The sequence below is a fragment of the Arachis ipaensis genome, chromosome B8 (assembly GCF_059453495.1).
Source record: "Arachis ipaensis isolate K30076 ecotype BB chromosome B8, ASM5945349v1, whole genome shotgun sequence".
NCBI lineage: Eukaryota > Viridiplantae > Streptophyta > Magnoliopsida > Fabales > Fabaceae > Arachis > Arachis ipaensis.
The window spans coordinates 62285221-62310272 of NC_142443.1; the positions used below are offsets into that span (position 1 = coordinate 62285221).

The 25052-nt window shown below is 40.2% G+C and overlaps 1 non-coding gene across 1 annotated transcript; it reads right to left on the bottom strand.

The window, feature by feature from the left end:
- Nucleotides 1-21075: 21075 nt before the first annotated feature.
- LOC148548315 (small nucleolar RNA R71) lies at nucleotides 21076-21183 on the bottom strand. The gene has a single exon (XR_015898886.1). It is a non-coding gene; the product is annotated as a small nucleolar RNA R71 (small nucleolar RNA).
- Nucleotides 21184-25052: the final 3869 nt, after the last annotated feature.

Sequence of the window (25052 nt, forward strand, 5' to 3'; positions counted from 1 at the left end):
ATATATATATATATATATATATATATATATATATATATATATATATATTCTCCACTGCTTAAATTATAACTTGGATATCCCTCTTATAGGTGGTTTCTGGAGAAACAGAGGTTATGTTTATGTTTATACTTTTGGTTGTATTATAATTACTAGTTTGCCTTATCTTCGTAGGTTAAGACTAGTGTTGTTATGTATAACTTTTTGAATCACACACACACACACACACACACACACACACACACACACACACATATATATATATATATACTTCTATCGTTTTCGCTTATATATACCGTCGGTTTTCGAGTATGATGTGATTTTTGATTATGTCTTTTCTTCATGAGCTCCTAGTATATCATATTCCTTCCATTATATATGTATGTATTTTGTTTTTAGAGGTAGTAACGCCTCACCACCGTTGATTTACGACCTAATCGTAAAGCTCTGTGTGGTAGAGTATTACACCTTTCTTACTGGGAACGATTGATAATGCTCTCAATGCGATTTGGAAGCATCCGGAGGGATTTTGAACGGTAACAAAAGAACACATTTCAATTTTTCTTTAATCGAGATATAGATGTTGAAAGGATTGAGAGAGGTTCTCCTTAGCTTTTCAGGGATTATATCCTCCGTGTTCAACAATGGACATAGGATTATAATTCAGAGGAGATTTCTATTTCAAGCTTCCTGGTATGGCTTCAGTTTTGGGGATTTCCAGAAAGCTTCAAAACATTGGCAGTAGGGAGGAGGATAAGGGGGAATGTTGGAAAGGTCATAGATGTTGGCATCTTTGATGTTCGAGGAAGGAGTCACGTGTTGTTAAGGTGAACGTGAAAATCAATGCTGATAAGAAAATTCAGGGTAACTTCAAAATCATAGGACCTAACAATAGAATGTTTTAGATAGTAGCCCAGTATAAAAGGGTGGGGGCAGTTTGTACTTATTGTGCATTGCTCGGTGACCTGATTGTCCCCAAGGGTGTATTGGTAAAGATTTTCTTCAATAAAATTGCGTTGCAAGTATAGCTCTACCAACAACAATCCTCAGGTATCAAATGTAGAAGAGGGATTTGGTTGTCACAAGTTCAACCCCAATAGAAATAACCGAAGTATTCAAACCTCGGGTCGTCTCACAAGAAATAGGCAAACATATGCTTCAACATTAGTTAGAAATCCGGGGTTGTGAGTTATGAGCATGAAAATAAATGGGAATCTTAACAAGCAAGTAATCTTAAATTGCAACAAACTAATTCAATTAACTAAGCAAAACATGAGCAATTCCAATGAATAAGTAACATTCCACTTAATTCTATTATAAACCAAACAAGTAACTATAACTAAAGCAAATAATTGAGAAAGTTGGTTTTCAAATATGAATAATAAATTGGCTAGGCATGGGAATTGGGATCATCATCCTTATCTAACAACCATATCTTGACAATTATAAGGAACCAAGCTCATTAAGTCTACCCTCAAAGTCTTAAGTACGTGATATCTACTCCTAGACTTGAAGTACGTCAAATGGCTTTGGTCACATCAATCCATAAGTCCCAACCTACCTACTAATTAGATTAGTAGTGGGTTGGCGTCAATGAGTATCAAATTGACCACCAAGGGCTCCCAAATCATCAAATCCATTAGACCCAATGACTCAAGTTTACCCAATTCCCTTGACCTAGGCCAAGAGTAAAGAAGACTACTCCATAATCAAAGTAAACAATTCATCGAACACATGGTAAGCATTAACAAAAGACATGTTCAAAATAGCAATTAAATTGGAATCTACAAATACCCACTAACAATTATCAAAATACAATCATCAAAACAATAAGACTAAACATAGAAATCATCAATGTAACATCAACAAGTCAAGAATCACAACATTCATGAAATGGGTATAAAATGACAAGTAACAAGGATTCATAAACTATCACAATATATAAGCAAATTGTAGCAAGGAATTCAAATTGAACAATTAAAACTAGCAGTTAACAAGATCCAATTCATAAATCAACAAGGGAAGATCAAATTAAAACTAGATCTAGAGAGGAACAAGGGTTTCTCTCTCTAGAATCACCTAAGAACCAAAAACTAGCTAAAAATTATGTCCTAGTGTGAAATGATTGATCCCCCTTTTCCCCTAGCATCCTTGGGTCTTTTCCATGCAGAAACAGCTTGGAATTGGGCCTCATGAGCCTCAGAAATCACCAGGTACGATTTTCTTTAATGAGGTCACGTGTAGCTTCCCATGCGTGCGCGCCATGCGTGCGTGCGCGTCGATAGGAATCTTCTGATCTCCGCGGATGCGTCCATCCTTGCGCGCCGCTTCCAGCCAACCTCATCCACGCGTGCGCGTGGAGTGCGCGGGCGCGCCGATGCTGCTTTTTCCAAGATCTCAATTCTTCATGTTCCTCCTTTTTTGTACATGCTTTCTCCCTCTCTTCTAAGTCATTCCTACCCTATAACTCTTGAAATTACTCAACAAATACATCACGGCATCGAATGGCAATAGAAGAGGATTAAAATATGGCAATTTTAAGGAAAAATAAGCATGTTTTCCATCATGGAGCAATATTGGGAAGTGAACACAAAACCATGCATTTCTTGCGAATAAGTGTGAGAACTGTTGATAAAATTCCCCAAAATAAGCACAAGATAAACCACAAAATCGGGGTTTATCAAATCTCTCCACACTTAAACCAAGCATGTCCTCATGCTTAAAATAAAAAGACCAAAGATCTTGATGAGAAAAGGTTTATGAAATGCAAACTACCTAAGTGGATGCATGCAACTAATGTAAAATCATCTACCTACTTGGTCAAGAGTGAATCTATCCTCCAAGAATACGTGTGAGCATATAGGGTGAAAATAGTATGTAATTCATGAATCCTACCAAATTGAATATCACTAAGGAGTGCATATGACTTGCTAAGCAAAAGCTTGTGAAAGCCGGGAACAAGCGTTGAGCATCGAACCCTCACCGGAAGTGTATCCGCTCTATTCGCTCAAGTGTATAGGGTTCGTCACTCAATCTTCTCCTAATCATGCTTTTCAAGATTTGTCTTTCATCTAACAATCAACAATTACTCAATGCATGCTTACAAGTGTCATGAGGTCTTATTCATGGGTTGTAACGGGGCTAGGGTGAAGGTAAGGATGTATATGGCCAAGTGGGCTTAAAATTTGAGTCCTTCATCAACCTAGGATCCACTAGACACATAGAACAACCTATACAACTACAATACATTACCTAGCTACCTTTGAGTTTTACTCTTTTTGCATACTCATGCATTCTTTTCAATTCACACCCATATGTGTTGTTTTTTTTTTGTTGCTTTATCTTGGGGCATCTTTGTCCCCTTTCATTGCTTTCTCTCTTTTCTTTTCTCTTCTCTCTTTTTTTTTATTATTATCCCCTTTTCTTGGAGTTTCTTTGTGAACAAAAGTTTCAATACATACAGTTTAATCATTCAACACATGAGTATGTTCCCAAATTCTAGAATTTTCAATTACACTACAATTACACACCTATATATCTACCCGAATTTCCCAAGTATACCCTCCTATTTGAATGATACACATCCTAACTTACCTAAGCTAATCAAGGATTCAAATTTAGGGACATTCATGGTTTTTCACTTAGGGTTGTTGATGTGCTCTTTTCACGAACAAAGAGGGTTCATCATAGGCTCAAAATGGGTTAGCAATGGTAGATGAAAGGGTTAAAGCCATTTGGAAAAAGTGACTATTGAAATGATGGCCTCAATCATGTAAATGCATTCATACACAAAGCAATGGACATATAGAATCAGACAAAGTAAGGATCGCAATCATAGGGAGAGATATGCACACAAGAATGGAAATAATGGTTAGAAGATGTAACCATGCAATAGGCTCAAAACTTTCATGCTTGTGTTCTTAGCTCAATCACTATGTTCCAAATACATTCTTAAAGCAAGTTCACTGCAAAAAATTTTTAGAATTTCGGTAGGTCACCCAAAACACAGTTTTTTGAAAAGGAAGTTATTGTTTTGACCAAGTAACTCTATATAAACTAACTATCATGCAAAGGGTATTTACAAGCAAAACTAACTACACATGCAATATACTAACTTCTAAGCAAAAGATAAATCCATGGGTATTGAAGAGAAGAGATTGTTACCCATGGAGATCGGTCGAACGACCTCCCCACACTTTAGAAATTAGCACGGTCCTCCGTGCTACGAATAATATGCAAGGAACGGTCGGGACTGGAACCTTCACCATCCCCTTCATCAGAGCTCCCATCACTTGGGCTTGAGGTGGATGTGAATATTTCGGGTTCCTCCATGCTAGGGGTAACACAACCCAGAAGCTTCTTGATGTAAGTGTATCAGCGGTGGTTGCGCCGCTCATATCTATCAAGCTTCCGGTGAAGATCTTCTATCCTTTGATTTGTGGATCTCAGTGATGGTGATGATGAGCTAGAAGGAAAAAGAAGTGGCGGGGCCATATCGAGGCTTGGTTTGTTCATGGGAAGGTGTAGGTATTTTCCGCTTGGGACTACATCGCCCTTAGCTGGAACTACAATCTTTTTATCCTTGGCTTCCCAAGAAACATCCGCAGCAGCAACTAAGTCAGAGACCAATGCTGGAAATGGCAAATTACCCCGGTCGTGAACTTGACCCATCGCTTGCTTGACAAGAAGCGGGATGTTCACTGGCTTCTCTGTGAGAACACACCAAACAAGCAAGGCGAGGTCTGCCGTGAGGGACGACTTGTGGGTGCTAGGTAGCACATAATGAGATAGGATCTGGGCCCAAGCTCTAGCTTCCACAGTGAGGAAGCGAGCGTCAATGCTCTTGGGCCTCATCCGCAGTCGGCAATGGATCCAAAATGCCTCTGGTTCAACAATGACTCGGAGGATCAAGTCCCAATTGAATCCAAACTTCTCTCACTGACGTAAGACGTCTTGGTAGCCATCCATGTCACTTGGTACTGGTAGGACATTAAGCACTTGCTGAATAGCCTCTTCTGAAACTGAGACTTGCTTCCGGCGCATGTATACCGATTGAAGAGAGGGAAGATGGTAGTTAGTGTAGAATTCTTCCACCCAAGAGAGGTTGATTTCCCTTGGTTTCCTCAAGAGAAACTCCCATCCTCGCTGTTCAATGCGGGGCAAAATATAAGGAGCAACCTTGTCCGGCGGAGCAAGTAAATGCTCAGGATGATAGTTCCTTACGGCTATGGAGGGGAACATAAGTTCACAAAAGCGGTTGGGGAACCTTGAAGAATCTTTCGCCGGTTTGCCCTTTTCATTCACATCAATAGGAGCGGGTGTCTTCCCTTTCTTAGATAGGGATTTGGCTCCTAATGAAGAGCGCGCCTTAGAGTTTGACCTTTGGGGTGTCCTTTTTGCGGCCGATTTTCTCGAAGCTATCTCCTTGCCTTTCTTGGTGGCCATCTTAAAAAGGAAGGGAAGGAAGGAAAACATTAAACCCAAAATCAATTTGACAAAAACATGTAAGTGACTTGTAGTGCCCATGGTGAATGTAAAATCAAGGGTCATAACACTTGGCATGGGATGCAAGAGGAAGTAAAGCATGCAATGGCATGAGAAGAGTGATCTCAAGCATCCATAATAAAGAGCAAGTCATGTTCAATCAATATCTAATTGGCAAGTATGAACTTGAGGCACACAAATTAGACTCAATGCATTTAAGAGAAAGCAAGTGAATGAGGAGGGAGCACCAATTTGAAAATCTTCGACTAAAATGAACCAAAATGGTATGTGTGCATTTTCTCGAACACTTGGCGTGCAATAATCAAGCAATGAGCAATTATGAGATACTAAACCAATTCAAAGCCCAAATTGAACATCAATCATCACATAAACATCACACAATGGCAAAGATAAGAAAAAAGAATGACAAAAGATTTATTAATGTAAATTAGGCTCAAATTCAACATCCATGGAGAAATAAGGAAAAAGGAAAAGTAAGCAAACAAGAAGTAAGAAACATCGTCATGCAAGTGAAAGAGAAACTAAGTAAAGCAATAAGAAGCATCTAACTAGAAGAAATAATGCAAGAGAAAATAAAGAAGAGAAGTAGAAGAAGTGAAACCTTGAAAAGTATGAAGGAACAAGGTTGAATCTTCTTTTGTGAAGATGAGAAAGAAAATAGGAGAAGTGTAGTGCCACCGGAAAAGGTGGTTGTCGCTGGTGAATGGCCGGAGACAGTGGTGGTGGATTATGGAGGAAGAAGAAGAAGAGGAGGGAAATGATGGAGGAAGAAGGAAAGAAACTAAGAAAGAAAAGGGGTTGAGATAAAGAAAAACAGGGCAAGGCGCGAAGGTATTAAACTGACTCGCGCAACCGGCGCACGCGCGCAAGGTGCGCTGGTGCGGCGGTGAGGGTGCTAGCAGAGGATGCGTGCGCGTCAGTGGCGCGCGCGCGAGGGAAGTTGTGCCTTAGGCACAGAAGTGGCACAAAGTTGGCTCAAGTCTCTGGTTTTTGTACCAGAGTGAATCAGTGAGGCAGGCGCGCGGACGCGCACCTTGCGCGGACGCGTGCTTGAGGTATTTCGCAACTAGTGCGGACGCGCACAACGCGCGAATGCGTCAGTTTTGGCACAAGGTTGGCCCAATTGTGGCACAACTCTCTGGTTTTTGTACCAATGAATCCACATATCTCCATCGGCTCGCGCGCGCACCGTGCGCTGGCACGTCGATGGTTAAATTGCAAGGGTGCACGCAGGTGGCATGTACGCGAACACGTGGGTGCCTGGCGCGAGTTGGGCACAAAATGGGCATGACTCTCGGGTATTTGGCCCAAGAATGGAATTTCGCCACCGGCGCGCGCGCGCACTGTGCGCTGGCGCGTCGGTGCCCTGCTTCAAAGAAAAGTTTTTGTTTTCTTTATCTTTTTCACATCCTATCTATATGAACATTCTACCTATCCAACAAAATCAACAAAGCTAGCATTCCTATGCATTCAATCAATCATCAAAAGATCACAAAATTCACAAGAAACTAAAGAATGCAAACAAGATGGTATAAACAAGGAAGATCTTACCACGGTGGGGTGCCTCCCACCAAGCACTTTTCTTTAACGTCCTTAAGTTGGACGGTCCTTTTGTTAAGCTTCCTCTCTTCTTGGTGCATCCTCCAATATGTACACCTCTAGCTCTTTTGGGGTCTTGCACCCATGGTACTTCTTCACTCTATGTCCATTCACTTTGAAAGTTGCTTCACTCTTGGGATCAAACAATTCCACCACTCCGTAGGGCTTCATCTCCTTCACCTTGAAAGGTCCTTCCAATCTAGAGCGGAGCTTGCCAGGCATAAATCGGAGCCTTGAGTTGTAGAGGAGGACCTCATCACCTTCTTGAAAGTCCTTCTTCCGGATGTGATGGTCATGGAATGCTTTAGTCTTTTCCTTGTAGATTCAGGCATTCTCATATGACTCGTTCCTCAAACACTCAAGCTCCTCTAGTTGTAACTTTCTAGCTTCACCCGCCATGGCTAAATCTATGTTGCACTGCTTTACCGCCCAATAGGCTCGATGCTCAATCTCCACCAGGAGGTGGCATGCCTTACCATAGACGAGCCGGAAAGGACTCATCCCTATCGGAGTCTTGTAGGCCGTTCTATACGCCCATAGTGCATCTCCTAACTGGAGGCTCCAATCCTTTCTTTGCGGATTGACCACTTTCTCCAAGATTCTCTTGATTTCCCGGTTGGACACTTTTGCTTGTCCATTTGTTTGCGGATGATAAGCAGTAGCAATCTTATGTGACACTCCATAGCGCTTGAACAATGCTTCTACCTTCCTGTTACAAAAGTGGGATCCTTGGTCGCTCACGATTGCTCGTGGCGACCCATAACGGCATACAATGTGATTCCTAATGAAAGACACAACGACATTGGCGTCGTCAAGGCGGGTAGGTATGGCCTCTACCCACTTTGATGCGTAGTCAACCGCTAACAGAATATACAGATACCCATTAGAGTTGGGAAACGGTCCCATAAAGTCAATGCCCCATACATCAAATATCTCACAGAACAACATAGGTTGTTGAGGCATTTCATCCTTTTGGGCTGCGTTTCCTGACTTCTGACACTGATGGCAAGACACACATAACCGGTTAGCATCCTTGAATAAGGTTGGCCACCAGAATCCACAATCCAACACTTTTTTATCGGTCCTTTGTGAGCCAAAGTGGTCACCACATTCGGACGAATGACAAGCTTCAAAAATTGGTTGGAATTCAGACTCCGGGACACATCTTCGAATTACTTAGTCTACGCCCCTCTTCCACAAGTGAGGGTCATCCCAAATATAGTATTTAAAATCACTCCTCAACTTGTCCCTTTGGTTTTTCGAAAAGTTGGGAGGAAATATTTTCGCAACCAAGTAGTTCGCCATTGGGATAAACCAAGGAAAGCTATCCGACACAGCATGCAAACTATCCAATGGAAATGAATTATTGATCGAAAATGGATCAATTTTTAAATTCTCAATGCGGCTTAAATGATCCGCAACCAGGTTTTGAGATCCACTCCGGTCCCTAATCTCAATGTCGAATTCTTGCAAAAGCAAGATCCAACGTATGAGTCTAGGCTTTGACTCATTCTTTGTCAATAAGTACTTTAAAGCTGCATGATCCGTGTATACCACTATCTTTGAACCTAGCAAATAAGATCTGAATTTATCCAAAGCATGAACAATAGCTAAAAGTTCTTTTTCAGTAGTGGTATAGTTAGATTGTGCTGCATCTAGTGTCTTAGAAGAGTAAGCAATGACATAAGGGAGTTTACCATTATGCTGTGCAAGCGCGGCACCTACAGCATGGTTTGACGCATCGCACATTATCTCAAATGGCAACGTCCAGTTGGGGCCTCGCACAATTGGTGCCGTGGTAAGAACTCTCCTTAGCTCTTCAAAAGCTTTTACACATTCACTATCAAACTTAAAATCCACATCTTTTTGGAGTAGGCGCGACAATGGCAAAGCAATCTTGCTAAAGTCCTTGATAAAGCGCCTATAAAATCCTGCATGTCCCAAAAACGAGCGGACCTCCCTCACAGATGAGGGGTGAGGCAAAGTGGTGATAACATCGACCTTGGCCGGGTCTACAGAAATGCCTTCATGAGATACTATATGTCCTAACACTATACCTTGTTATACCATAAAGTGACATTTTTCAAAATTTAAGACAAGGTTAGTGTCAACACATCTAGCTAGGACCTTGGCCAAGCTCTCTAAACAATAATCAAACGAAGTACCATAAACGCTGAAGTCATCCATAAAGACTTCCAGACAATTCTCCATTAGATCGGAGAAGACACTCGTCATGCACCGCTGAAAAGTAGCGGGTGCGTTACATAGTCCAAATGGCATCCTTTTATAAGCAAAGGTGCCAAACGGACAAGTGAACATGGTTTTCTCCTGATCTTCAGGAGCAATATGTATCTGGAAGTAGCCAGTAAATCCATCAAGAAAGTAGTAGTGAGATTTACCTGCCAAGCGGTCTAGCATCTGATCGATAAAGGGTAAGGGGTAATGGTCCTTCCGTGTAGTGGCGTTCAATCTTCTGTAGTCAATACATACTCGCCACGCATTTTCTACTCTTTTAGTGACCAATTCACCGTCGTCCTTCTTGACCGTTGTGATGCCCGACTTCTTGGGGACAACCTGAACTGGGCTCACCCACTCACTGTCGGAGATTGGGTATATGATATCCGCATCCAGTAATTGGGTGACCTCTTTCTTCACTACATCGAGGATGGTTGGGTTGAGCCTCCTTTACGGTTGCCTAACTGGCTTAGCTCCATCTTGGAGAAATATCCTATGCATGCACTTGCGGGGGTCAATTCCCACAATATCCGCTAGGCTCCATCCTATTGCTTTCTTGTACTTTCTTAGAACATCTAGGAGCTTTCCCTCTTCTTCACTTGAGAGCTCACTAGCAATAATGATCGGAAACCTTTGGTTATCCTCTAAGAAAGCATACTTCAAATGAGATGAAAGGGGGCTTCAGTTCACTTTTTGTCTCAAGATTAGGTTCCTTTTCATCAAGCTCATGGGACTCATTCTTGACAACTTCCTTATGTTCATCTTCTTGGTCATCCATCTCCTCAACAATGGGGTAGCACAACTTGTCATGGTCTTCTTCTTGCACTTTCGCTACTACTTCATCAATCACATCACATCGGAGCACGAAATGTTCTTCGGGAGGATGTTTCATGGCTTCCTCTAAATTGAACTTGATAATCTTGTCTCCAACCCCAAAGGAATATATACCGGTGAAGGCATCTAACTTGAATTTGGAGGTTTTGAGGAAGGGTCTACCAAGTAGAACGGAGGATGAGCTTCTATTTTCTGCTGGAGGCATTTCAAGGATGTAAAAGTCAACCGGAAAAACCAAGTCCTTAATTGCCACGAGTACATCTTCCGCTATCCCCATCACTGTGATCACACTTTTATCGGCTAAGGCAAACCTCGCCGCCGACTTCTTCAATGGAGCTAAATTCAACCGCACATAGATAGAAAGTGGCATGATGCTTACACAAGCTCCAAAGTCACACATACAATCATGAAAAGTGTGTCCACCAATACAACAAGACACTAAGCACGGTCCAGGGTCACCACATTTTCTTGGAACAGGTTCCATCAAGGAAGAAATTGAACTACCCAAGGATAATATCTCCAATTCTCCTATCCTATCCTTGTGTATACATAAGTCTTTCAAAAATTTTGCATACTTTGGAATTTGTTGAATAACATCAAGGAGTGGTATGGTTACCTCAACCTTTTTGAACACTTGAAGCATGTTCAAATCAAACTCCGGTGTTTTCTTTGCCTTCTTCACCATGGAAGGGAATGGAATAGGAATGGACTCATCCACTATAGCTTTCCTCTTGGGTTCCTTGAGGTTTACTCCTTCTTCCTCATGCCTTTTGTCTACCACCTCTTCTTCATGTGGAGCTTCAACAACTACCTCTCCCTCATGAATTTCTCCCATGACCCTTGGAGGTATCTCCTCTAATGTAGTCCCCGACCGTAGAGTGATGGCATTGAGACCGCCTCTTGGATTTGGTTGGGGTTGGAATGGAAGGTTAGAGGAACTTGAGGGTTGGTTGGTGTTGTTTTTGGGGGTTGGTGGTTGGCTTGACATGTTCATCTTTGAAAGCATGTTGGTGAGGTTGGCCAATTGAGTATTCAAGGCCTCGAATTGAGCCTTGTTGCTCTCATCTCGTTTTTCTATGGCGGCTCTAAGCTCATCAACTTGATTGTTGGAAGATGGAGGGGTTTGATTTTGGTTTTGTTATCTATGGTGTGGTGCTTGGTACTTGGTGTAGTTGTTTTGGTTTTGGTTGGAGTGGCCTTGGTTGGCTTGGTAGTTGGTGTTGTTATGGTGATATTTGGATGAAGGTTGGTTGTTGTTGTGATGAGAAGAAGAGTTGTTCCACCTTTGGTTTTGATTGCTTCCTTGTGAATTATCTCTCCACCCTTGATGTTGATTACCACCTTGATGGTAATTGTTTTGACCTTGAGGAGGGTAGGGTGGACGGTTGTTGTAATTCACATTGGCTACTACAAGAGCATGTTCCTCTTGAATTTGATGGCATTGGTCGGTGTAATGTGTGGTGCTAGAGTACAAACCACAAATCCTAGGAGGGCCTTCAAGTTGAGCAACCGGAGGTGGGGCTTGGACGGCTTGGATGGAGTAGTATTCCTTTTGATCCTTTTGGATTTGTGTAAGGATGGTGGTCATATCCCCAAGTGCTTTGGTTAGACTTGATTTGAAAGGGGATGGTTCTACCACACCCTTGAGAGGATTACTTCTCACCCCTGTGTGTTGTGTAGCTTCGGCAATATCCTTTATCAAATTCTAAGCTTCTCCCTCCGTCTTGTTTTTCGAAAGGGAACCACCACTAGAAGCGGTGAGCAATCTTCTATCTTCCGCACAAAGACCTCCGGTAAAGTATCTAATGAGCAAGTGAGTGGTCATTCCGTGGTGTGGACATGACTCCAATAGCCTCTTGAACCGAGACCAATATTCGTACAAACTCTTTTGGTCTCTTTGCATTATACCCGAAATCTCTTTCCGGATGTAGTCGGTCTTCTCCGGTGGGAAGAACTTATCAAGAAACTCTCTTCTCAAGAAATCCCAATTAGTCACAATCTCATCCGGTAGCGAATAGATTCATGTCTTTGCTTGCATTTCAAGAGAGAAAGGGAAGGCAAAAACCATGATAGCTACCTCATCGGCTCCATGCCTTCGAACCGTAGAACAAGCAACTTGAAAATCTTTCAAATGTCGGATGGGGTCTTGACCCGGCAACCCATGATACTTAGGAAGTAGATTTATCAAGCTACTCTTCAACTCAAAGTTCGGATCAAGGTTAAGATACCTTGCTTGCAACGGTTGAAGTATGATATCCGGAGCTCCTTGCTCATGCAAAGTGATCCGGCGTGGCTCCGCCATGTGTGGTTCACCTGTAGGATGCAAAGATGTATTAGTAGTGACAACAGAATAATAGAAAGTAGCGGACTCCAAGTCACTCTCAATGACGTCTAATGATTCGGTATTTTTCTCAAGAGAGGCCGAAGTACTAGGCGTATAGTCCAACCGCCGTCTAGCTTGCCGAGTGTGTAACAAAGTTCTTTCAATCTTGGTATCAAAATTGGCTAAGCTAGAATTTGGTTGAGACTGAGTCATCAAACTTGAAAGTCATAGCACAAATGCAAAAGAAATCTAAACTATAGCTAAGTATTGGAAGAAGTAAAATATCTATAATATTTACATATTCACATAACCAATATCAAGGCACATGTTGCAACCATTCCCCAGCAACGGCGCCAAAAATTTGACGGACGATTGTCCCCAAGGGTGTATTGGTAAAGATTTTCTTCAATAAAATTGCGTTGCAATTATAGCTCTACCAACAACAATCCTCGGGTGTCAAATTTAGAAGAGGGATTTGGTTGTCACAAGTTCAACCCCAATAAAAATAACCGAAGTATTCAAACCTCGGGTCGTCTCACAAGGAATGGGCAAACATATGCTTCAACATTAGTTAGAAATCCGGGGTTGTGAGTTATGAGCATGAAAATAAATGGGAATCTTAACAAGCAAGTAATCTTAAATTGCAACAAACTAATTCAATTAACTAAGCAAAACATGAGCAATTCCAATGAATAAGTAACATTCCACTTAATTCTATTATAAACCAAACAAGTAACTATAACTAAAGCAAATAATTGAGAAAGTTGGTTTTCAAATATGAATAATAAAAGCAACTATTGGCTAGGCATGGGAATTGGGATCACCATCCTTGTCTAACAACCATATCTTGACAATTATAAGGAACCAAGCTCATTAAGTCTACCCTCAAAGTCTTAAGTACGTGATATCTACTCCTAGACTTGAAGTACGTCAAATGGCTTTGGTCACATCAACCCATAAGTCCCAACCTACCTACTAATTAGATTAGTAGTGGGTTGGTGTCAATGAGTATCAAATTGACCACCAAGGGCTCCCAAATCATCAAATCCATTAGACCCAATGACTCAAGTTTACCCAATTCCCTTGACCTAGGCCAAGAGTAAAGAAGACTACTCCATAATCAAAGTAAACAATTCATCGAACACATGGTAAGCATTAACAAAAGACATGTTCAAAATAGCAATTAAATTGGAATCTACAAATACCCACTAACAATTATCAAAATACAATCATCAAAACAACAAGACTAAACATAGAAATCATCAATGTAACATCAACAAGTCAAGAATCACAACATTCATGAAATGGGTATAAAATGACAAGTAACAAGGATTCATAAACTATCACAAGATATAAGCAAATTGTAGCAAGGAATTCAAATTGAACAATTAAAACTAGCAATTAACAAGATCCAATTCATAAATCAACAAGGGAAGATCAAATTAAAACTAGATCTAGCTTCCCACGCGTGCGCGCCTGTTTCTCCAAATCAACCTGTTTCTCTAAAGAGGAAAGCTGTAACACCCTACCACACAGAGCTTTACACCTAGGATGTAAAACCTATTTCTCCAAATCAACCTCTAGGAGGGATAAAGCATAATATACATATATAGTGGAGATATAATAGTATTTATATATGCATCAAAACCAAAATAAAATCCCAAAATACAAAGATCTTCACTTTCAGAAGCTCCCAGTATGCCTTAATAAGGTGTCTTATGTCCTGCATCTGAAAACCATAAAATATGTTTGGGGTGAGAACTAGAGGTTCTCAGCATGGTAATGGTGCCCACATAACTAACATATAAGGTCCCGGAAAAGCCAGAGGCAATCCTAGAACTTCCAACAATAGATCCAAACTTAAAACTAACATTGGAAACCATAAACAGGGTGAGGAATCTAACGATTCTAGATTCTATCTCAATTTCTAACTTAACCCCTAAGTTCATTGCCTTTCCTCCAATCCTCCGAAACACCGATGCACAGACAAACAATGCATACAGAAAAAACATAAGTAGTTTACAGTTATAGCAAACAGAATAGATAGCACTTAAGCATGAATATCAATTACGCAAACCCAAGAATGCAAAACCAAACAAGTCACTCAAATGCATATGATGCATGCCTTTCCTACTGGCCGTGAACTCACGTGCCGGTTATATCACCAGAACCCGACACATCTGGCAACTAACCCGGATATCGTCTCTCTGACATGCCTCCACACTCTTGGGATATAGTACACGTCACACTCTCGGGATATAGTACCCGCCACAGTCATGGGATATAGTGCCCATCGCATATCTTGGGATAAAGTGTTCCCGCACTCTTGGGATATAGCGGCCATCACGCTCTTGGGATATAGTGCCCGACACACCTTACAATAGAGAAAACTCATACATTCTCAGCATCAGCAAAATCTCAATTAGGCCTCAATTATCATATTCATTCATAATCATTCGTATTTATTTATTCAATATCATTATGACCAAATATCCATCAATTACATAACACTTTCACACTTCTCAACCATGATTCATCATATTTTCAAGCTTTCTTCTCTTCTAAGATACCATCCCTTTCTAAATTCACCTCATCACTAAGCATACAACTAAGGTTTAGGTCTAAAAGAGTAAAAATAGAGGTTTAAAGGTACGAAATTAGGTTTTAAAACATAAAATTCACTTTGCTGAAAACAGGGATCACGCGTATGCATGGGTGCGTTTTTCCTTGCTTGTGTACGCATGCACCTTGCTCGCGTACACGAGTTACCAAATTTGAAAGGGTTGGTCGCGTCGCGTACGCAAGTTCTGCAGAGTGGGTATAAATACTAAGTGCTGCAGAATTTTAGTTTTGCACACTGAACTTCCGACACCCATATTTTCATATGAGATAAGTTTGAAAGAATTTGGGGGTCCGGAAGCCGAGTTATGGCTCACCGAAGTTCAGCCAAAAATCATATTTTCACAAAAATCCTCAAACATCTATTTTATCAAAAATCATAACTCATTTCTAACATTCCAAGCTTACAAACAACTTCAAGCCATACCAAATTATACCTCATCATCAATACATAAGCATTCTCAACCCACTACAACTAATCATTATTCGTATCAAATATCATCATCGTAAATCCATATCATCATCAAACATCACATAGTCTCATCAACTTCACCACTCGACACAATAATCATCAATCCTTCAACATACAATCCAACCACTCAACTTAACAACGCTAACAATAAGTACTCATATGTTCACTAATCAAATCACCAAACGACTTCAATCCAAACTTATCCTATGGTCATCTAACCTAAGTTTTCACGAAGCATTATATTTTAGTTACGAGAAACCGAAACCATACCTTAGCTGATTCCCCAATAAACCCGGAATACCTCACTTATGTATCACACTTCAAGCTTTGAATTTCTCATCTCCTCACCAAGCAAAACCCAGCCTCCAAGGTTAGCCCTCTAGCTTCGAATTTCTCAAACTAGCTCCATCCAATAGTCAACTTCAATCTATTATCATAATTACCACCAAAATCAATATAAGGCTCACTAATTCAACATTTATATCAAGGGTTTACGGGTGCTTACCTTGCCCACAGCTCAAGCGAGCTAAACCCGACAAAACCCACAAGCTAATTCAAACCTAAACATCGAAATTAAATAAAATTCAACATAGATACTCTTTGAATTTCAAAATTTGGGGTGGAGAGAACTGAAACTGAGAAATGGATTTCATACCTAATCAAGGACTAGGCTTTGTAGAGCTCGACGCTGCGGTTGCGTGGCCGCAAACAGTACGACGATCGGAACTCCAAATTGAAGGTTATATGATATTTAGTGAAGGGTTAGGGTTTGGAACTTACCTTCTTCTTCCCTCTTATGTTTCTGCATTCTTCACATGCATAGGAAAGAAAATGAGCTGAAGCTCATTGTATAAATAAGTTGGGTTGGGTCTTTGGGCCCGGTTCAACCAGTTTAGCTCGTTCGGCCCAATCTTAGGCCAAATTCTTTAAAATTAGTGTCAAAATTCTTATTTTAATTAGCTCTATCTTCTTAAACTATAAAATTTTATATTTTAATTTTTTGATTAATAATAAATTTATTCACTAATTATGCGGGGTTTACAAGAGCTATTAGAAAGAGAAATCCAGGATTAAGTAGTTGAAAGAGGGGGATAGGAGCACAAGATTTTTTCCACCAATCATTCCAAACTAGGATTCAGAAAAATAAAATTTGAAAACTAGAGAGGAGTGATTGTAGTTATGCCATGACATATGGTGAAATTGTCCAAGTTGCGGAGTACTACTTCAGGGATATCTTTTCATCTGTCAACCATACTAACCCAGAGCAATTTTTTGAAGATTTTGAGGCTAATTTCTCGACCTCTATGAATGGGAAACTTACTAGACCGGTTAGCACTGAGGAGATTAGACATGAAATTTTCAGTGTCTACCCCCGGAGTGCTCCTAGTGATGATGGATTCACAGCTAAATTTTTTTAATTTTATTAGAACATTGTTGTTAAAGATGTAACGAAGGTTGTCCATAGTTTCTTTGTTAGTAGAAGAATGCTAAGAGCTTCAACTATACGTAGATATGTCTTATCCCTAAAGTCCCAGATGCTAAGAATATTAGTGATGAGCGGATAATTTATACGCTTTTTGGCACTGTTTTTAGTATGTTTTTAGGAGAATCTGGTTACTTTTAGGGATGTTTTCATTAGTTTTTATGTTAAATTCATATTTCTGGACTTTACTATGAGTTTGTGTGTTTTTCTGTGATTTCAGGTATTTTCTGGCTGAAATTGAGGGACTTGAGCAAAAATCAGATTCAGAGGTAGAAGAAGGACTGCTGATGCTGTTGGATTCTAACCTCCCTGCACTCAAAGTGGATTTTATGGAGCTACAGAACTCAAAATGGCGCGCTTCCAATTGCATTGGAAAGTAGACATCTAGGGCTTTCCAGGAATGTATAATAGTCCATACTTTGGCCGAGTTTAGATGACGTAAAAGGGCGTTGAACGCCAGTTCTACGCTGCTGTCTGGATTTAAACGCCAGAAACACGTCACAAACCAGAGTTGAACGCCAGAAATACGTTACAACCTGGCGTTCAACTCCAGAAAGAGGCTCTGCACGTGTAACATTCAAGCTCAGCCCAAGCACACACCAACTGGGCCCCGGAAGTGGATTTATGCATCAATTACTTACTTTTATAAACCCTAGTAACTAGTTTAGTATAAATAGGACTGTTTACTATTGTATTAGACATCCTGGGACGTTTTGTTCTTAGATCATGAGGGCTGGCCATTCGGCCATGCCTGAACCTTTCACTTATGTATTTTCAACGGTAGAGTTTCTACACTCCATAGATTAAGGTGTGGAGCTCTGCTGTTCCTCAAAGATTAATGCAAAGTACTACTATTTTTCTATTCAATTCAACTTGTTCCGCTTCTAAGATGTTCATTTGCACTTCAACCTGAATGTGATAAACGTGACAATCATCATCATTCCCTATGAACACGTGCCTGACAACCACTTCCGTTCTACTTTAGATTGAATGAGCACCTCTTGGATCTCTTAATCAGAATCTTCGTGGTATAAGCTAGATTGATGGCGGCATTCATGAGAGTCCGGAAAGTCTAAACCTTGTCTGTGGTATTCCGAGTAGGACTCTGGGATTGAATGACTGTGACGAACTTCAAACTCGCGAGTGCTGGGCGTAGTGACAGACGCAAAAGGAGGGTGAATCCTATTCCAGTATGATCGAGAACCTCAGATGATTAGCCATGCTGTGACAGAGCATTTGGACCATTTTCACAAGAGGATAGGATGCAGCCATTGACAAGGGTGATGCCTCCAGACGATTAGCCATGCAGTGACAGCGCATCGGACCATTTTCCAGAGAGGATTAAAAGTAGCCATTGACAACAGTGATGTCCTTACATAAAGCCAGCCGTAGAACGGAGTAAGACTGATTGGATGAAGACAGCGAGAAAGCAGAGATTCAGAGGAACGAAAGTATCTCTATACGCTTATCTGAAATTCTCACCAATGAATTACATAAGTGTTTCTATCCTTATTTTCTATCTATTTATTATTTAAGTTCAAAAACTCCATAACCTTTTGATATCTGCCTGACTGAGATTTATAAGGTGACCATAGCTTGCTTCATACCAACAATCTCCGTGGGATCGACCCTTACTCATGTAAGGTTTATTACTTGGACGACCCAGTGCACTTGCTGGTTAGTTGTATCGAAGTTGTGAATGAAAAACAATTTATTAAGACGTGCGTACAGAGTTTCTGGCGCCGTTGCCTGAGATCACAATTTCGTGCACCAAGTTTCTGTCGCCATTGCCGGGGATTGTTCGAGTTTGGACAACTGACGGGTCATCTTGTTGCTCAGATTAGGTAATTTTCTTTTTGTTTTATTTTCAAAAATTTTTCAAAAACCTTTCAAAAAAATTCTCATCTGTTTTCGAAAAAAAAATGTTTTCAAAAAATATATTTTTCTTCAGAATTTTTAAGAATGAATTCTAGTGTTTCATGATGATTTGTTGAATCCTGGCTGGCTGTGAAGCCATGTCCAAATTCCTTTGGACTGAGGATTCAACTAATCACTTCAATGCATGTAATAGCATACTAAAGCTTGGCTGGCTATTAAGCCATGCCTAACCCTCAGATTGGAGCTTTAGACTAAAGAGCACAAGATTCCTGGAATTCATATTAAAAAAATTTTGGAATCCTTATTTTTCTTTTTCACATTAATTTTCAAAAAATCCAAAAAAATAAAAAAATCATAAAAATAAAAAATATTTCATGTTTCTTGTTTGAGTCTTGACTCAAGTTGAAAGTTTGGTGTCAATTGCATATTCATCTTACATTTTTCGAAAAATTCATGCATTCATAGTGTTCTTCATGATCTTCAAGTTGTTCTTGGTAAGTCTTCTTGTTTGATCTTGATGTTTTCATGTTTTGTGTCTTTTCTTGTTTTTCATATGCATTCTTGCATCCATAGTGTCTATACATGAAAAATTTTTAAGTTTGGTGTCTTGCATGTTTTCTTTGCATTAAAAATTTTTCAAAAATAAGTTCTTGATGTTCATCTTGACATTCAAAGTGTTCTTGGTGTTCATCTTGACATTCATAACATTCTTTCATGCATTCATTGTTTTGATCCAAAATTTTCATGCATTGCATCATTTTCATGTTTTTCTCTCTCATCATAAAAAAATTCAAAAATAAAAAAAATATCTTCCCCTTTTTCTTCTCATTTAATTTCGAAAATTTTAAAAATATTTTTCAAAAATCTTTTTTTTATCTTTATCTCCTAATTTTCGAAAATAACATCATCAATTAATGTTTTGATTCAAAAATTTCAAGTTTGTTACTTGCTTGTTAAGAAAGATTCAAACTTTGAGTTCTAGAATCATATCTTGTGATTTCTTGTGAATCAAGTCATTAATTATGATTTTAAAAATCAAATCTTTTTCAAAACTAATTTCAATCATATCTTTTCAAAAATATCTTTCTATCTTATCTTTTTCAAAATCATATCTTTTTCAAAAATTTGATTTTAAAATATCTTTTCTAACTTCTTATCTTCTTATCTTTTAAAAATTGATTTTCAAAATTTGTTTCAACTAACTAACTAACTTTTTGTTTATTTCTTATCTTTTTCAAAACTACCTAACTAACTCCCTCTCTCTCTAATTTTTGAAAATATCTTCCCTCTTTTTCAAAATTTCTTTTTAATTAACTAATTATTTTAATTTTTGATTTTAATTTTCGAAAAATTACTAACCTTTTTCAAAAACTATTTTCGATAATCACTAACTCTTTTTCAAAAATAATTTTCGAAAATTCTCTCTCTCTCTCTTATCTCCTTCTATTTATTTATTCATCTACTAACACTTCATCTCACCCAAATTCGAACCCCCTCTTCCATCTGTGTTCGAATTTTTTTCTACTCACACAAGGACCTCTATACTGTGGTAAAAAGGACCCCTATTATTATTATTTTTCTGTCCCTCTTTTTCATATGAGCAGGAGCAAGGACAAGAACATTCTTGTTGAAGCAGATCCAGAACCTGAAAGGACTCTGAAGAGGAAACTAAGAGAAGCTAAATTACAACAATCCAGCAAGCACCTTTCAGAAATTTTCGAACAGGAAGAGGAGATGGCAGCCGAAAATAATAATAATGCAAGGAGGATACTTGGTGACTTTACTGCACCTAATTCCAATTTACATGGAAGAAGCATCTCCATTCCTGCCATTGGAGCAAACAATTTTGAGCTGAAACCTCAATTAGTTTCTCTGATGCACCAGAACTACAAGTTTCATGGACTTCCATCTGAAGATCTTTTTCAGTTCTTAACTAAATTCTTGCAGATCTGTGATACTGTTAAGACTAATGGAGTAGATCCTGAAGTCTACAGGCTCATGCTTTTCCCTTTTGCTGTGAGAGACAGAGCTAGAATATGGTTGGACTCTCAACCTAAGGATAGCCTGAACTCTTAGGATAAGCTGGTCAAGGCTTTCTTAGCCAAGTTCTTTCCTCCTCAAAAGCTGAGTAAGCTTAGAGTGGATGTTCAGACCTTCAGACAGAAAGAAGGTGAATCCCTCTATGAAGCTTGGGAGAGATACAAAGGACTGACCAAAAAGTGTCCTTCTGACATGCTTTCAGAATGGACCATCCTGGATATATTCTATGATGGTCTATCTGAATTGGCTAAAATGTCATTGGATACTTCTGCAGGTGGATCCATACACCTAAAGAAAATGCCTGCAGAAGCTCAAGAATTCACTGACATGGTTGCTAATAACCAGTTCATGTACACTTATGAGAGGAATCCTGTGAGTAATGGGACGTCTATGAAGAAGGGAGTTCTTGAAATTGATACTCTGATTGCCATATTGGCTCAGAATAAAATATTGACTCAGCAAGTCAATATGATTTCTCAGAGTCTGAATGGAATGCAAGCTGCATCCAACAGTACTCAAGAGGCAACTTCTGAAGAAGAAGCTTATGATCCTGAAAACCCTGCAATAGCAGAGGTGAATTACATGGGTGAACCTTATGGAAACACCTATAACCCCTCATGGAGAAATCACCCAAATCTCTCATGGAAGGATCAACAAAGGCCTCAACAAGGCTTTAATAATGGTGGAAGAAATAGGTTTAACAATAGTAAACCTTTTCCATCATCTACTCAGCAACAGATAGAGAACTCTGAACAAAATACATCTAATTTAGCAAATTTAGTCTCTGATCTATCTAAGGCCACTGTAAGTTTCATGAATGAAACAAGGTCCTCCATTAGAAATTTGGAGGCACAAGTGGGCCAGCTGAGTAAAAGGATCACTGAAATCCCTCCTAGTACTCTCCCAAGCAATACAGAAAAAAATCCAAAAGGAGAGTGCAAGGCCATTGAAATGACCATCATGGTCGATTCCAAGAAGGAAGGAGAGGACGTGAATCCCAAGGAGGAAGACCTCCTGGGACGTCCAGTGATCAATAAGGAGTTTTCTTCTGAGGAACCAAAGGAATCTGAGGCTCATCTAGAGACCATAGAGATTCCATTGAACCTCCTTATGCCGTTCATGAGCTCTGATGAGTATTCCTCTTCTGAAGAGAATGAGGATGTTACTAAGGAGCAAGTTACCAAGTATCTTGGTGCAATCATGAAGCTGAATGCCAAATTATTTGGTATTGAGACTTGGGAAGATGAACCTCCCTTGTTCACCAATGAACTAAGTGATCTAGATCAACTGACATTGCCTCAGAAGAAATAGGATCCTGGAAAGTTCGTAATACCTTGTACCATAGGCAACATGATCTTTGAAAAGGCTCTGTGTGACCTTGGTTCAAGGATAAACCTCATGCCCCATTCTGTAATAGAGACACTGGGAATCTATGGGGTGCAAGCTGCTAAAATCTCATTAGAGATGGCAGACAATTCAAGAAAATAGGCTTATGGACAAGTAGAGGACGTATTAGTAAAGGTCAAAGGCCTTTACATCCCTGCTGATTTCATAGTCCTAGATACTGGGAAGGATGAGGATGAATTCATCATCCTTGGAAGACCCTTCCTAGCCACAGCAAGAGCTGTAATTGATGTTGACATAGGTGAATTAGTCCTTCAATTGAATGGGGACTCCCTTGTGTTTACAACTCAAGGTTATCCTTCTGTAAATATGGAAAAGAGGCACAGTAAGCTTCTCCCTCTGCAGAGTCAACCAGAGCCTCCACAGTCAAACTCTAAGTTTGGTATTGGAAGGCCACAACTAAACTCTAAGTTTGGTGTTGGGAAGTCTCAACAATGCTCTGAACATCTGTGAGGCTCCATGAGAGCCCACTGTCAAGCTATTGACATTAAGAAGCACTTGTTGGGAGGTAACCCAATTTTTATTTATCTAATTTTATTTTTCCTGTTCTTTCATGTTTTATTAGGTTCATGATCATGTGGAGTCACAAAATAAATATAAAAATTGAAAACGGAATCAAAAACAGCAGAAGAAAAATCACACCCTGGAGGAAGACCTTACTGGCGTTTAAACGCCAGTAAGAAGCATCTGGATGGCGTTCAACGCCAGAACAGAGCATGGTTCTGGCGCTGAACGCCCAAAATGGGCAGCATCTGGGCGTTTGAATGCCAGAATTGCACCCTGGAGAAGAGCTGGCACTGAACGCCCAAAACAAGCATGGTTCTGGCGTTCAACGCCAGAAATGGGCAACAAATGGGCGTTCAACGCCCAGAACAAGCACCAATCTGGCGCTGAACGCCCAGAGTTGTGTGCAAGGGCATTTTGCATGCCTAATTTGGTGCAAGGTTGCAAATCCTTGAACACCTCAGGATCTGTGGACCCCACAGGATCACCTCAGGATCTGTGGACCCCACACGATCCCCACCTACCTCTACTCACTTCTTCTCACCCCTCTTTCACACAATCCCATAAACACTTTTCCCCAAAACTCTTCACCAATCACCTCAATCTCTCTTCCCCAAAACACTTCACCACTCACATCTATCCACTCTTCCCTATAAACCTAACTCATAAACTCCACCTACCTTCAAAATTCAAAATCAATTTCCCACCCAAACCCACCCTATATGGCTGAAATTAACCCCCCCTCCCTTCCCTATATATAGCCCTCCATTCTTCTTTATTTTCACACAACACAACCCTCTCTTCCCTTTCTTGGCCGAATACACCTCTCCCTCCTCTCATCCATATTTTCTTCTTCTTCTTCATCTATTCTCTCTTCTCTTGCTCGAGAGCGAGCAATATTCTAAGTTTGGTGTGGTAAAAACATAAGCTTTTTGTTTTTCCATTACCATTGATGGCACCTAAGATCGGAGAATCCTCTAGAAAAGGAAAAGGGAAGACAAAAGCTTCCACCTCTGGGTCATGGGAGATGGAAAGATTCATCTCCAAAGCTCATCAAGACCACTTCTATGATGTTGTGGCCAAGAAGAAGGTGATCCCCGAGGTCCCTTTCAAGCTCAAGAAGAATGAGTATCCGGAGATCCGACATGAAATCCAAAGAAGAGGTTGGGAAGTTCTAACAAACCCCATCCAATAAGTCGGCATCCTAATGGTTCAAGAGTTCTATGCCAATGCATGGATCACTAGGAACCATGATCAAAGTAAGAACCCAAACCCAAAGAATTATATCACAATGGTTCGGGGGAAATACTTAGATTTTAGTCCGGAAAATGTGAGGTTGGCGTTTAACTTGCCTATGATGCAAGGAGATGCACGCCTCTACACTAGAAGGATCAACTTTAATCAAAGGTTGGACCAAGTCCTCATGGACATATGTGTGGAAGGAGCTCAATGGAAGATTGACTCCAAAGGCAAGCCGGTTCAATTAAGAAGACTGGACCTCAAGCCTGTGGCTAGAGGATGGTTGGAGTTCATCCAACGCTCCATCATCCCCACTAGCAACCGATCTGAAGTTACTGTGGATCGGGCCATCATGATTCATAGCATCATGATTGGAGAGGAAGTAGAAGTTCATGAAGTCATCTCCCTTGAATTCTACAAAATAGCCGAAAAGCCCTCTCCTGGGGCAAGGCTAGCTTTTCCTCATCTTATTTGCCATCTATGTTACTCAGCTGGAGCTTTCATAGAAGGAGACATTCCCATTGAGGAAGAGAAGCCCATCAGTAAGAAAAGGATGGAGCAAGCAAGAGAGCCCATTCATAGATCTCAAGAGACGCATGAAGCTCATCACCATGAGATCCCGGAGATGCCTCAAATGCATTTTCCTCCACAAAACTATTGGGAGCAAATCAACACCTCCCTAGGAGAATTAAGTTCCAACATGGGACAATTAAGGGTGGAACATCAAGAGCACTCCATCATCCTTCATGAAATAAGAGAAGATCAAAAAGCAATGAGGGAGGAGCAACAAAGACAAGGAAGAGACATAGAAGAGCTCAAGGACATCATTGGTTCCTCAAGAAGGAAACGCCACCATCACTAAGGTGGACTCATTCCTTGTTCTCACATTCTCTGTTTTTCGTTTTCTCTATGTTAAGTGC